The following is a 12,891-nucleotide window of genomic DNA, read 5'->3' on the forward strand; positions in this document are numbered from 1 at the left end:
ACATTCTAGATATACATTTGCATCATATGTAAATACAAAAACATATAATAGAAACATTAGATAAGCATCAAGGGAAACATGTATATATATATATATATATATATATATATATATATATATAAGTTTGCAAAATGTCTGTTACATCAAAATATCAAAATTTGTGTTCTAAGACACATGGCTTCTCAAGCCTACATAAGTGCAGAGAAATGAGAACTAGAGGCGACTATCTGCGAACGTGGTGCTCATGGTAGCACAAAACAACTTTGATGACTTAGTTTAGCAACCGAGGCAGTTTGGCGGACACCCCTACGGTATGCCTCTTATACCGCAGTGGCACGTCGTCAATAGATGCATACTCTGGAATGCCTCTTGTCAAGGCTTCTAGGTTGTGTTCCTCCTCTACGATCGGGTCAGATCTCTCCTCATAGAAAGAATCCTCTATCTGCCATGCCACCCTTCTGGCTATCGAAGAAACCCATGGAGGTCTCTTTGGTCCAACATTTGCAAAATCACAAGTATAAGATCTTAGGTTACATGAAACAAAAACATAAAAAAACATAAAAAATTAAAAAAACTTTAAGTTTTTTTTTTACCTGCATCAGTCCACTGTGTACCAGGTGGAAGTGGAAGGTTGGTATCTCCCTGGAAATCCATAGTAGCGTACGCCGAATCATCTACCATGATTAGCTGCTCTCGTAGCCATCCAAAAAATGTTGGAGGAAATGACATTTGCTGACCACCTCCATGTCGAGGCATCAACTCACCCCATCTCAGTAATCGTGGATCCCTGGGCGCTGGGCCATCCAATTCTATCCACTGATATCTGAAAATGGTACACGTTCCAAGAAGAACGTCACCAAGATAGATCCATAGCCGAACTTTGTTAGCTTCCCTGTCTTGCATTTCTTGAGTTGGCTCTTCATGTTGACCAACAATCCTTCACACCAGTTAAAAACTGTGGGGCTTAGATAATCTATGGCATACTGGAAATGAGACTTTGTTGCTTCATGCAAATCCTGAGCCCTAATTATTCGGGCCATGGTATGGAGAATTATTCTTAGCGGGAGATTGATGATGGTTTTTATGTCTATCTTCCCACTTTGAGTTTTCCGAGTGCCTGGGAAATGTCTCGCGATCAACATATCTGTACTCTCCCCTCTAGTACGAGAACCGAACAACTATATCCATTGTCCCCTTCTGGACAAAACCGTAATGAAATATATGTTTGCAATATCTATCTCAAGTTCTTGGTCTCCAATCATAAACAATTGGCGATCTACATCCCACCGACCAATCAAATGTCACAATAACTCAATCTGGGTCATAATCCCAGGAATACGGAAGAATTTCAGTAACCCACATGCTTGAAGGGCTGATATGCAATTTGGGTCTTGGGCTGCCTGATGATCTTTTGCTTCATGTCCTCTCTCTTTCCATTCGATCACCATTTTTCGTTGATTCACCTGTGGAACATCCATAAAACAAGTTTTCATGAGCATCTATGGAGATAAATTCAGAAAACAATAATTAAATATGGAGTTTTCAAACTTTTTGTAACTCTGCACCAATGCGACTGTTCCTATATTTTTCCGCGCTTCCAGTGCGCTGACACAGTTGAACACAGGGTGAGAAGCACGGTTCCAATGGGTAAAACCTGTGCTGATCGCCCTCGACACAAATTTTTGCCAAGGCCTCCTTACTACCTATCCTATGGATGAAAACACATAAAATCATAATCAAAATGAAGAGAAGAGACATATATCTTACCTGCAGCAAACAGATCGAAGAATGGTGTCCTGGATTGGTTGCACTCCTCGCCTAAAGATCGGGGAAAATAGGGTAAAAAGTGCTCTCTAATTTACAAAATGTGAAATGGTAAAAATGTTTTTACTTTTTGAGTTTTTAAAGATATTTTTTACCAAATTAGGGCACATTTTACTTATATTTTAATTTTTTTTCTCGAAATGGTTAAGTGCATTTCACTTGTGCAGCGATAGGTCATGGATACATGGTGATGATGATTAATTTTGACTGAATCAACGAGTTTTATTTTATCACTTTTTTGGACTTGTAAAAAATAAATGAAAAATGAACCCCCTGGAGTTATCATTAAGCTCTTTTCTGACTCTCCAAATATGAAAAGATTGCCGAGTACTTGTCATTTCGAACTCGTTAAAGTAAATGAAATGACGTCTATTCAGTACAAATTTAACCCTTTTTTGGACTGAGATATACTATTGTACGAAAAAGGAATACCTTAGATGAACATGGCTAAGAGGTTCTCTTGGATATGATTTTCTACCTTTTCGAATTCAAGAGACTATTTACGAAAATTGACCTTTGGAGTTTTCTTTTTTCGCCTCTTTTTCAAACTCTCTAAACATGAAAAAGATGCCGAGTTACCCCTCAGTCAGACTCGTAAAACTTAAATGATTATCACCACGTCTGAATTGAGAGAGTGGAATAACAAAAGAATCCATCCATTGCATTGGATTGCATATCTGTGGGTAGAGTCGTGATGTTAATTTTTTCAATTTATTTTTATCCATAATTAAAAAAAATGGATATAAATACAAATTAATACTTGAAAGAATTTAAAATATCCTACCTACAAATTTAGCGATTTAAAATTATAATTTTAACGATATTTAAATAAATTTTACATAAAATTGAGCGATAATCCGTAAGAAAAAACAAAAGATGCAACCTTTAAAACATTGCAAGGAAAAACGACGCGGGACTTATTACCATGACGAGACCGAGTTTCTCCTTCCAAGGTCTCGTTAAACTTACTAGGATGGATTCATCCGAATGATGGACTTATACGGCAGGCATATGCTATTCCCTTCAAGCTTGCAATAAAAAATAATGGGGTACTCACTAGAAATAGTGAGGGAAAATGAAAGTGAACACATCTTGTATTTTTTGTAAAGGTAGCATGTCGCTCTTGAACATGACACTTATTTGTTGCTCGTGTCAGGTTTGGGTTATCCTCACTTCATCACTTGCTTTCCTGGGTTTTGGGAATCCATTTTGCCTCTCATCTAGTTATACCGCATTGTCATCATGACCTCTAATCCTATGATGAGTCAAATGCTTCCAAACTCCGGAGTCGTGTCATTGATATGTTCAAGAGAAGTCCCGTATGTAGTTTTTTATCGCTTATACACCATCTGACCTTTTTGCCACAGTATTGAATCAAACTTGCCTACTCTACTACATCTTTTGTTTCATGTCGATGATGTGGGGTACATTATGGCCCTCCTTCGACCTATCACTTTCGGTCGACTTCAACTCATTATCTAGGAAGACGATCTAGAAACTCCCTTCCAGTATGTTGGAGCTTGCATGCCTCAATGGCAAGTTCTTAGCATTCGACGATAGGTTTACATCATTGGAATTCGATCGAATGATTCTGCGAGTGTTCGAATTCAGCATACCTATTCACAATTAAAGATTGTACTAGTGTACTTTGAGGGCCATCATCATCATTGGTGGTTTCCCTCATTCCTATTAATGATTTACATTATTGACCGGTAATCAGGTGGTTTCTACCATGTTCGACGTCAACACATCTATTCACATGGTTAGATTTGTACTTTGGTCGGGATAGAGATGAAGATCCTAGATCTCATCTGTTAAAATCCAGGTTGCGAGGAGTTATTGAGTATTCATGATCCTTTTCATACGGATGGTTGAGTCCATGCTGTGTTTCCTTAGACATGATCCTTTTCATATGAATGGCTGCGTCCATGCTGGGGATCCATAGACATGATCCTTTTCAGACGGATGGCTATGTCCATACCGTGGATTCATGTATTATATTTTGATGCCTATTCAGATGTATTATCAGGCATATGTATATATCAGAGATGTCATATATTGTATCATGTTTGATTTGCATGTCTCTTGACTGTGGTCTTCCAAGTTCCTTGCCTTAACTGATAAAGCACTTCACCCATCACTCCCTGTTTTTCCTTCATGTTTTAGGGGGCATCTGTTACACAGTATTTTGTCACACTTCCCGTCCCATATCCTGAAGCGTCAAAATGACGAAAACTGTCAAAGTGTACTCACCATGAAACACATACAAAAACATCCCTGAAGAATAGAAGAAGAGTTGCCCTGAGAGAATTTTGGGGAAATTTGCCAAAAACCCTAGTTTTCAGGATCAACACTCTTTACACCACTGCTGGCTCGTGCTAATGGCTTGTTGCAGCATGTTGACCTAGCACTGCCAGCACAAATTTTGATATGAAAACTTGCGTTGAACCTCTTCTGGCAGTCTTTCCTAAAGTGGAGGAGAAGCTTCACCTGCTAGAATCTTCGAGAACAACGAGTTGGATGTTGTTGGATAGAGATATGGTTGAGCTCTCCCATTTTGAGTCCTTGATCCTACCTTTAGGGATCTTCCCCTTGAGATGTGGACCTTTCTCACTCTTTTTTGGATCCCTAACTCCCTTCCCTTCCTATAAATCAAGTTCCTTCCATCCCCAAATGGTTGGTAATTGCTTGCCTACATTCCTATGCTGAAATTATGTCCAAATGCCACCCATCTAACTAAGGAGAAGGAGTGCTTGAATGATCTTGGCTTGGACTTGGAAATGCACTACCAAGGAGGTCTCCAACATTAAGGAAATGGTTGTATGCTTCCCTTTTTGATTCATTAATAAATACATCTAGTCTTTACTTTCCATAAGTGTATAAATCTTTATTCATTTAGCATGATGCTCCTTGATCTGTCATGTAGTTTATGTTTGAATTATACTATGTATGCTCTTGTATCTCTTGTTGTCTTTTGATCTCTCTTGCAGGTATTCAGATGCAAGGAATAGCGAGGAGCGAGCCTGGAAGCTAAGGGATCGAGATCATCATCAAAGCTCAAGCATTTAACATCAGAGTGAGGTAGGTTTCTCTCTCTCACTTTGCATTTTTCAACATAAACTAGGAAAGCCTGCACTAATTTGTGAAGTTTGTTGCTATATTCTCTCATAGGATTAGAGAGATCGCTTCTGTCTGCAGAAGGGATTGTCTTCACAACACTCCTCCTCATGGATTGATGCTTCAGGGTCTTCAATGGTCTTGGTCTTGCAAGATGGTTGTGTGCATGTGTTCCTTTCGCTCGAGCTCCTCTCATCCATCTAATTGCAAGTAAGTCTTCTAGCATGTTCGCTCCTTCACCCCGTTCGTCGTCTCGCCATGATCCATCAGTGTACTTGTTCCTGCAATTCACTAATGACAGGACGACATCAAATCCAAAACCTCCTAGTCTAAGATGCGTGCATTGTTTTCCATGGTCTGGGCTCGGGATAGATGACATGCTGGGAAGAGGGCCCAACAACTACGCAATTCACAGCTCCATGTGACAGGGAGGTGGACTAGCCACTGAGACTGCACAAAGCGCAGTTCAGGCTTGGCTAAGAAACTCTGGGGCACAATCTGCATTGTCGGGAAAAACTGTGTAGTGGTCACTAGGAGGCAAGATTGTGTAGTTGAGGTCACCAGTGACAACTGCAAGGTGGGATCCTGAGGGACACCTCTGTGCAGTTTCTAGAGGGAAGACAAGGCAGGACAACAGAGAGATTAGAGGACAGTTCTACACAGTTTTTGAGAGAAGTGAGTCCCAACTAAGGGAGGTCACTGGGAGGACACCTTTGCGCAGTTTCTGGGAGAATTGTAGGCTTAGGTCTCTTTGTAATGTGGGGTTCCAGCAGACATGAAGAAGGCTTGATCACTGATTTCGAAGTGCACAATTCAGGTTAGGTCTTGAGGCAGTTTCTGCGCAGTTCTGGGAAGGAAGACATGCTGCTTATCTCTAGGATTTCATAGTGCAGCTGAACTAGAGGACAACCTCAAGCACTGCGCAGTTCCAGGTAGCAGAGCAACACCACTAAGGGCTGAGACTGCGCAGTGCAGCTCATTCGGTGTCCGTTGAAGTGGGGTTGTTTAGTCGAAGAGATTTTTTAAGAAAATATCTAAGCGTGAGAGGCAAGTGAAGTTGTGAGAACTTCGACATTGTGATCACACACTTAGCATACTTCAACAACATGAAAACAACGACCACTGGGACAAGAAAGAAAAGCATGACCCTCTGTGGGATTGTCTAGAGTCGAAAGCAAGAAGTGGGACACTTGGGATATACCTTTGGATATACAAAGACCAACCTTCATGGTCACTAGAACGGTTCACAAACATGACATAACAACCAAACATGTCAAAAGACGACAATTGATCCAACAAGCGAAAGGGAGCAAGACACGTAGAGGAAACACATGGAATGAATTTCAGTGCTTGCAACCATGTATGTCATTGAAGACAGAATGATATGACAATAATAAGCAACCCTTCAAGCTACACTAAGAGGTGTATTACAGAATATGTGCTTCGTTTTCCATACCTACCCTCCAAAGGGTTATGCATCAGATGGAGTCTTCATGCGGTCTCAATCTTCTATCATACCTTGGGTTCCTTGGTCTGCTTATCTTCCTCCTCATCTCCTTGAGAGTCCTCTAACATGTTATCCTTCTTGTGATCACTAAGAGACACATATGTGTAGTTTTAGTGGGCAGTGACTATTGCGGGATGAGGCCCTGGGAGGACACATTTGTGCAGTTTCAGGTTGCAAGGCAGATTGAGCAGCTAGGGAACAAACTGCACAGTTTTAGGATGCAAGGCACTGCTGCGGGATGAGGTCCTGGGAGGACACCTTTGTGCAGCTTCAGGATGCATGTCAGACATGACAACTAAGAGACAAAACTGTTTAGTTTTAGGATGCAAGACACTACTGTGGGATGAGGCCCTGGGAGGACACATCTGTGCAATTTTAGAATGCAAGGCAGACTGGGAAGCTGAGGGACAAAACTACACATTTTCTGGAGACAGTGGGTTCCAGCTGAGGGAAGGACATTGGAGGAAACCACTGTGCAGTTTCGAATGCTAAGGGAGGCTGGGCAGATTTCTTATTGAAGCAAAACAAAATTCCCTTGCATAAGAAGAGTCAATCCCCATCCCCAAAGATGACACATATTGTTGAAAGATAAAAGCGTGAATGATTCTTAAGACCAGAAAGGGGAGCTTGAGATCATCAGATTACCAATAAGTGACTAAGGAACGATTGATCACATGATCCACAGTAGGCTTCGAAATTTGAGTACAGGCCAAAATTTTGGAGAGTGTTGTAGCCGCTACGACAGATGCTTATGTACATGTTCCAAATGAAAATAAGAGTAAGTTGGATAATAAAACTGAAAAGTTTATCTTTATTGGCTATAATGAAAGGTTATAAGCTTTGGAACCCAAAAACTAAGGAGATTGTGTATAGTCAACATGTGGCATTTAAAGAAATCAAAGATGTCAACCATGAAGTTTGACTAAGTAAGAAAGGACCAGAGAAGATAGAGTTTGTATTGAAAGATGATAAATCAACCTTTATAGCAAAAACAAGAATAAGAAGAAGAATCACATACTCTAGTATTGAGGAGATTAGTTCAAGAAATAAGACAGTTGGAAATGTATACTTCCCTTGATTTCCATCCAAATATTGCTTTGATTATTGCTGATGACGATCCTAGAATTGTTAAAGAGGAAGTTGATTCAGAGGAGGCAAACTTTGGAAAAAGGCAACGGTTGAGGAAATGGCCACGTTGGATGAGAATGGGGCTTGGGAACTAATGGAGTTGCTAGTGAGAAGAAATATCATTGACAACAAGTGGGTATTTAAGAAGTTGAATGTAGAAGGAAACATGAAGAAATACAAAGCTCAATTAGTAGCACAAGGTTATTCCCAGATAGAGGGAATTGAATTTGGTGAGATTTTTTCAACTGTTGCCAAGTTAACTTCTATTATATATATTTTATTTGTTGCTTATTCTTTTTATGTTGAAGTAGAAAATATGGATGTGAAGACACCATTCCTACATGGGGATTTGGAAGAAGAAATCTACATGAAGCGAGCATAAGGCTTTTTAGTGAAGGGAAAGAAAGGATTTGTATGCAGGCTGAAAAAGTCCCTTTATGGGTTAAGTAACCACTAAAGATGTGATATAAAACATTCAATACTTATTTATTGGGAATTGGCTTCACAAGGAGCAAAGTATATCACTATGTATATTTCAAATTAGTTAGTGATCATCTTATTTATTTGGTTTTGTATGTGGATGATATGCTGCTAATTGAAAGTGATAAGGAACTCATCTAGGATGTGAAAACTCAGTTGTCTTCTAGATTCAACATAAAGGATCTTGGTATTATGAATTTCATTTTGAGTATTGTTATAGGCCTCAGATTTAATTTAAAATAATATACATACCTGGTCAAATATGGATTAATGCCCCTAAATTCATAACAGAACCACCACAGCCAAGACGTGGGACCAAGTCCCAGACAAGTGTATTATAAAATTAAACAACCCAGTGGGAGGGTTTCTTTTATGTAATAAAACCACCCGATTCAAGGCTTATATATATATATATATATATATATATATATATATATATATATATATATATATATATATATATATATATATATATATATATATATATATATAAAATGGGAATGATCCTTAACACCTGTGCTTTTGAATGTGGATTATATGACCATACTCATCACCAGAACTTCACCTCCATTGGTTTTGTTCAATGCATAATTTCCCTAGCACCAACGTTTGCAATGGAGGCTTATATGACTGTGACCATAATCTCAACCCCCAACGATTTCGTACCAAGTCACCCCGACGGTTATCTACTTGGGGATATAACCTTTGGGATGGGAATTTTTCTTGTCAACAACAATTCTGTCTTTCTCTAAGAATTCCATTCCGGCACTTTGACCTTCACCTCTAGCTTTGACCTCCGGGGTGGAAAATATTTGCACCACTTAACGAATCAACTTCCCCTCTTCTGCATGCTATTTGTTTGTCTTGGCGATTTAAAACACAACCCTCATGGAAACTACTAGGGAAGTTCTGTCTTTAGATGGAAATCCTTAACGCAAATTTTCTTCTACTTTTGTGGGCTTTGTCAACTATCAGGCCTTCGTGAAATTTATAAGAAACTAATCTTGGTCCCTTTGTATTTTTTTTGGGGAGATATGTTGACAGAGTTCAATATATGGTTTAGGTTGGACTTCAATACATCCAAAACACTCATAGAGCACCCTTGTGACTCCACTTGATCACATTAAAGGAAAAAAATAACACAGTTAAATCAATACCCACATGTCACAGGGAATCAACACAATAGACTCTGCAAGTTTTTCACCCTCAAAATCCTTTCGCCACACTTTGTATCTTATTAAATTAAAACACTAATAAATATGTTATGGGGATAATTCCGGATCCATGAGAACATGCTCAAAAGATCTAATTTAGAACAATCAAAGCACCTCTAAACAAATTCCTATTTTAATCATATTACATGGCAGATATCATAATCTATTTCAACAAAATCCCAATTTTGAAGACCTGACTCCTCTGGTAAAAAATTTGATCTTCTCGGTCATTCAAGTTTTACTGATGCTCCTGCATCAAGTATGGAAATTAAAAGAGATCAAGCAAATAAAAAATTGTGGTTAAATCAAAGGAAGTATGTTGAAACAAAATTGTAGGGGTTTAATGTGTGGGAATGTAAACTAGTAAAGATTCCCATTCCTATAGTTGTAAAGTTACATGCAAATCAATGTCCCAAGACACAATGAGAGGAAGTAAACATGTCTCATGTTTCATATCTAGTGTGGTTGACAGTTTGACAGATTCAATGGTTCGTACTACAGACCAAACATTGCACATCCACTGGGAGTATTCAACAGATATACGTCAACACGAGGGAAGGAACATTGGGTAAAAATAAAGAGGGGTTTCAAGTATTTTCTTGGCACTACTGGTTATGGATGTGATACCAAGGAAGACTAGGATTGGAATAGTGTTGGACATATATGACTTTGTTGATGCAGATTGGGTCGGATATCTGGATCATTAAAGATCTACAAGTGGATGTGCTTAACCTGTTTGGAGGAGCAATTAGTTAGATGAGCAAGAGACAGTTTGTAGTGGAACTTTCATCTGTAGAAGCTGAATACATCACAACCTCTCATGTAAGCAAGGAATCAATATGGTTTCAAAGATTGTGTTAAGGTATTGGGTTGGTACAACAAGTTGTAAGGAGATATTGTGTTCGTCAAAGTTCAATCTTCTTGGCTAAGAACCCATCTTATCATTCTAAAACAAAGCGTATTGAAATTTAGTATCATGTTGTGAGAGATATGATTGGAAATGAGAAAGTGTTGCTAGTAAAGGTGAACTATTTCAATAATGTTGCAGATTCATTAATGGGCTCATTTTGCCTATTATTTTCATTTAATCCACCATTCTCAATAGTTTTGTGCATGTTTTTGAATATATCTATCTTAATAGAGTGAATGGGGATAGTCACTTTGCCACATAGTCTAATGAGTGTTTATTGCAAATTTTTGGACAATTTTGGACAAGGACCAGGCATTTATGAGCAGAATGGCAGCCAAACTCGAGGAAATAGGGTTGAGGACTTATAGGAGGGGTGTATCCTTCATTAATGACCCCTTCCTCGAGTTCTCCATCAGCAGCTCGGAGTACAAAGGCCCACATCGATGATTCCAAGGGGCAGCCGAGCAAGTCAAGTAGGGTTGCTGTTATCTCCAGTTTTAGGCAGTCGAGTTCCTTAAGTTTAGGAGGACTGTTGGGAGTCCCCACTTGTATAAATAAGAAGGCTTCAAGCCTCAGTAGGTTAGCCCTTTGATAGTCTATTTTTTCACTTTTGTGCAGCCTTATACTCAACTCATTTTCGAGCTCTTTTTGAAGACAGTTCTGTGATGTAACTGCTATTTTTTGATCAATGAAGATGAACCAAGTTTTGAACCAGCACTGATCTTTTCTAGAGGGCTGAAGCTCTTGGGTTAGGGCCCAACCCAAGCTTCCCAGCACCTTCTTTGTGTATTTGTATGCTTTTGCTTGCATTCATAAGATAATTTCTGTTGTTTAGGTTAAATCTTGCTTTGGTAAATTAGGTTGCTTTTGATGGTTAGAATAGTTGTTCTTGCTTCAAGTTGCTTAAGTGGTTTTCTGTAGTAACAGAGAAAGATCCAAAAAGGCTACCAGCAGGTCTTGATATGTTTTCTCCCTCCTTAGGACCATGATTTGAGGTCAAGGCACTACTGCTGCCACCAAAAACACAGTGTTTGCTCTTCCAATGCAATTGCTAGTGTGATATTTTGAGTTGGAGAAGTTGATATTAGTTTGGATTCACATGCTTAGATCCTTTCTTGTTCATTTACCATGGCTTTCTCGCATAATTTTCTGTTCATAAAGTTCTGTTCAACAATTCTCTATTTCTAGGTCAGATTTTAGGTCAAAATAGACAAAACTCTATTTTTCGGTTCTTTCTTTGGTCAGTTTTGAGAAGTAAGTGTGCATCTCACTTGTAGAACATTCCATCTTATCATTTCTCCATAACACAGCTTGTACCAGTTCATCTCTCAAGAATTCCCCACTCATTCGCCTCATTTCGCCAATCTGCCCTAATTTCTGCATTTTTTCACAAAGTTGCTTTCTTGCCCTTTGAACAAATCCAACCATCTCCTTCGTTCCTGATCTTCATTGATAGAGTCCTAGACCCTTCAAAACCTTCATCCAGCCTTCATTTCCCTTTTCCCATCATTTTTCCACCTTCAAACCTCCAAAAACCACTTTCGGCCTCCTCCTGTAGATCCCCTGCAGCCTCCTGTAGAAGTTCATGCGAGTGATTTTTTCGAAGTATGATCACAATGGAAGTCTCCAGAAGGGTACTAGGGACTTCTTAGGACCTCTCCACACCTTCCTCACCATCTGCAAAAGCCAACTCCATCTTCCTTTGCCACCAAACCCCTGCACAGTCACAACCAGTCAAATCGCAAGCATAATAATTCCACATAAAATGCTCAAAAGTACAAAAAGATGATTTCTTCTCATTTTTCTTCAGAAGTAGCCTGAATAAATGCAATTTACCTTTTCAGTAGTTGATGGTACCTATTTTAGTAGTTTCCATCTCTTCTTGCAAAAGTAGGGTTAGTGGGTAAACTAGGGTTTGCGTTTTGTTTCAGCTTTCCTTCTCTTTCTGCAAGTAGAATAGCCCCTGTAGAGCTAGTTTCCTTTCATCATAGTTAAAGCTTCTTCCGAGAATTCATAGAAGTTGGCTTAAGCTCCTAGCGAACTTGCGCCAGCTAACCAAGTGACAACCTGCAGTAAGAGCTAGTACTTGTGTATACATCACCGTCGCTTCCAAGTTTGTTACGAACTACCGGTTTGATAAAAGTAAAGAAGGAAGCCCCAGGAGTTGCAACATTATTGCTGCAATACTGGAGCTCACCATTTACCCCGAAAAAAATATGTTATTCGAGCATCAACGCTTTTCGTTTTCAACTTGCTTTTTCATATTTTTTTGGGTAAAGTTCTCATTTAATCATTAACTATATTTTAATTAAAATAACAAATATGAAATTATTTTAAATTTGTATGTTTTATTGGATATATTATGGACAATGGAGTTGAAACTTACCAATGAATCAAATTAATTAAATTCCATAACAATAGGATTTATCTCTATAATAAAAAATTCCATGACCATTAATAAAGATTTGATGAATGGTGGTACACTTCCTCTTTGAGAATTGCTAGAACAACTCAAAGGACAAGTTTGTGATCCAAAATTGGCTCCATAACAAACATTGAAAGGGTTAAAACTCAATAAGGAAGAACAATTAACAAAAGAAAAAAGTTGGCTATGTAGGCTATGAAGTTGATGATGAGATTAGATGAAGTGGTTCATAGTGTGAAAGGGCCACATGTGAGTTACATTTTCAATGAAAGGTAAGAAGAGAAAG

Source organism: Pinus tabuliformis, chromosome 3_1 (genome assembly GCF_031772625.1).
Source record: "Pinus tabuliformis cultivar Carrire ecotype Pingquan chromosome 3_1, CPIR1, whole genome shotgun sequence".
Classification (NCBI taxonomy): Eukaryota; Viridiplantae; Streptophyta; class Pinopsida; order Pinales; family Pinaceae; genus Pinus; species Pinus tabuliformis.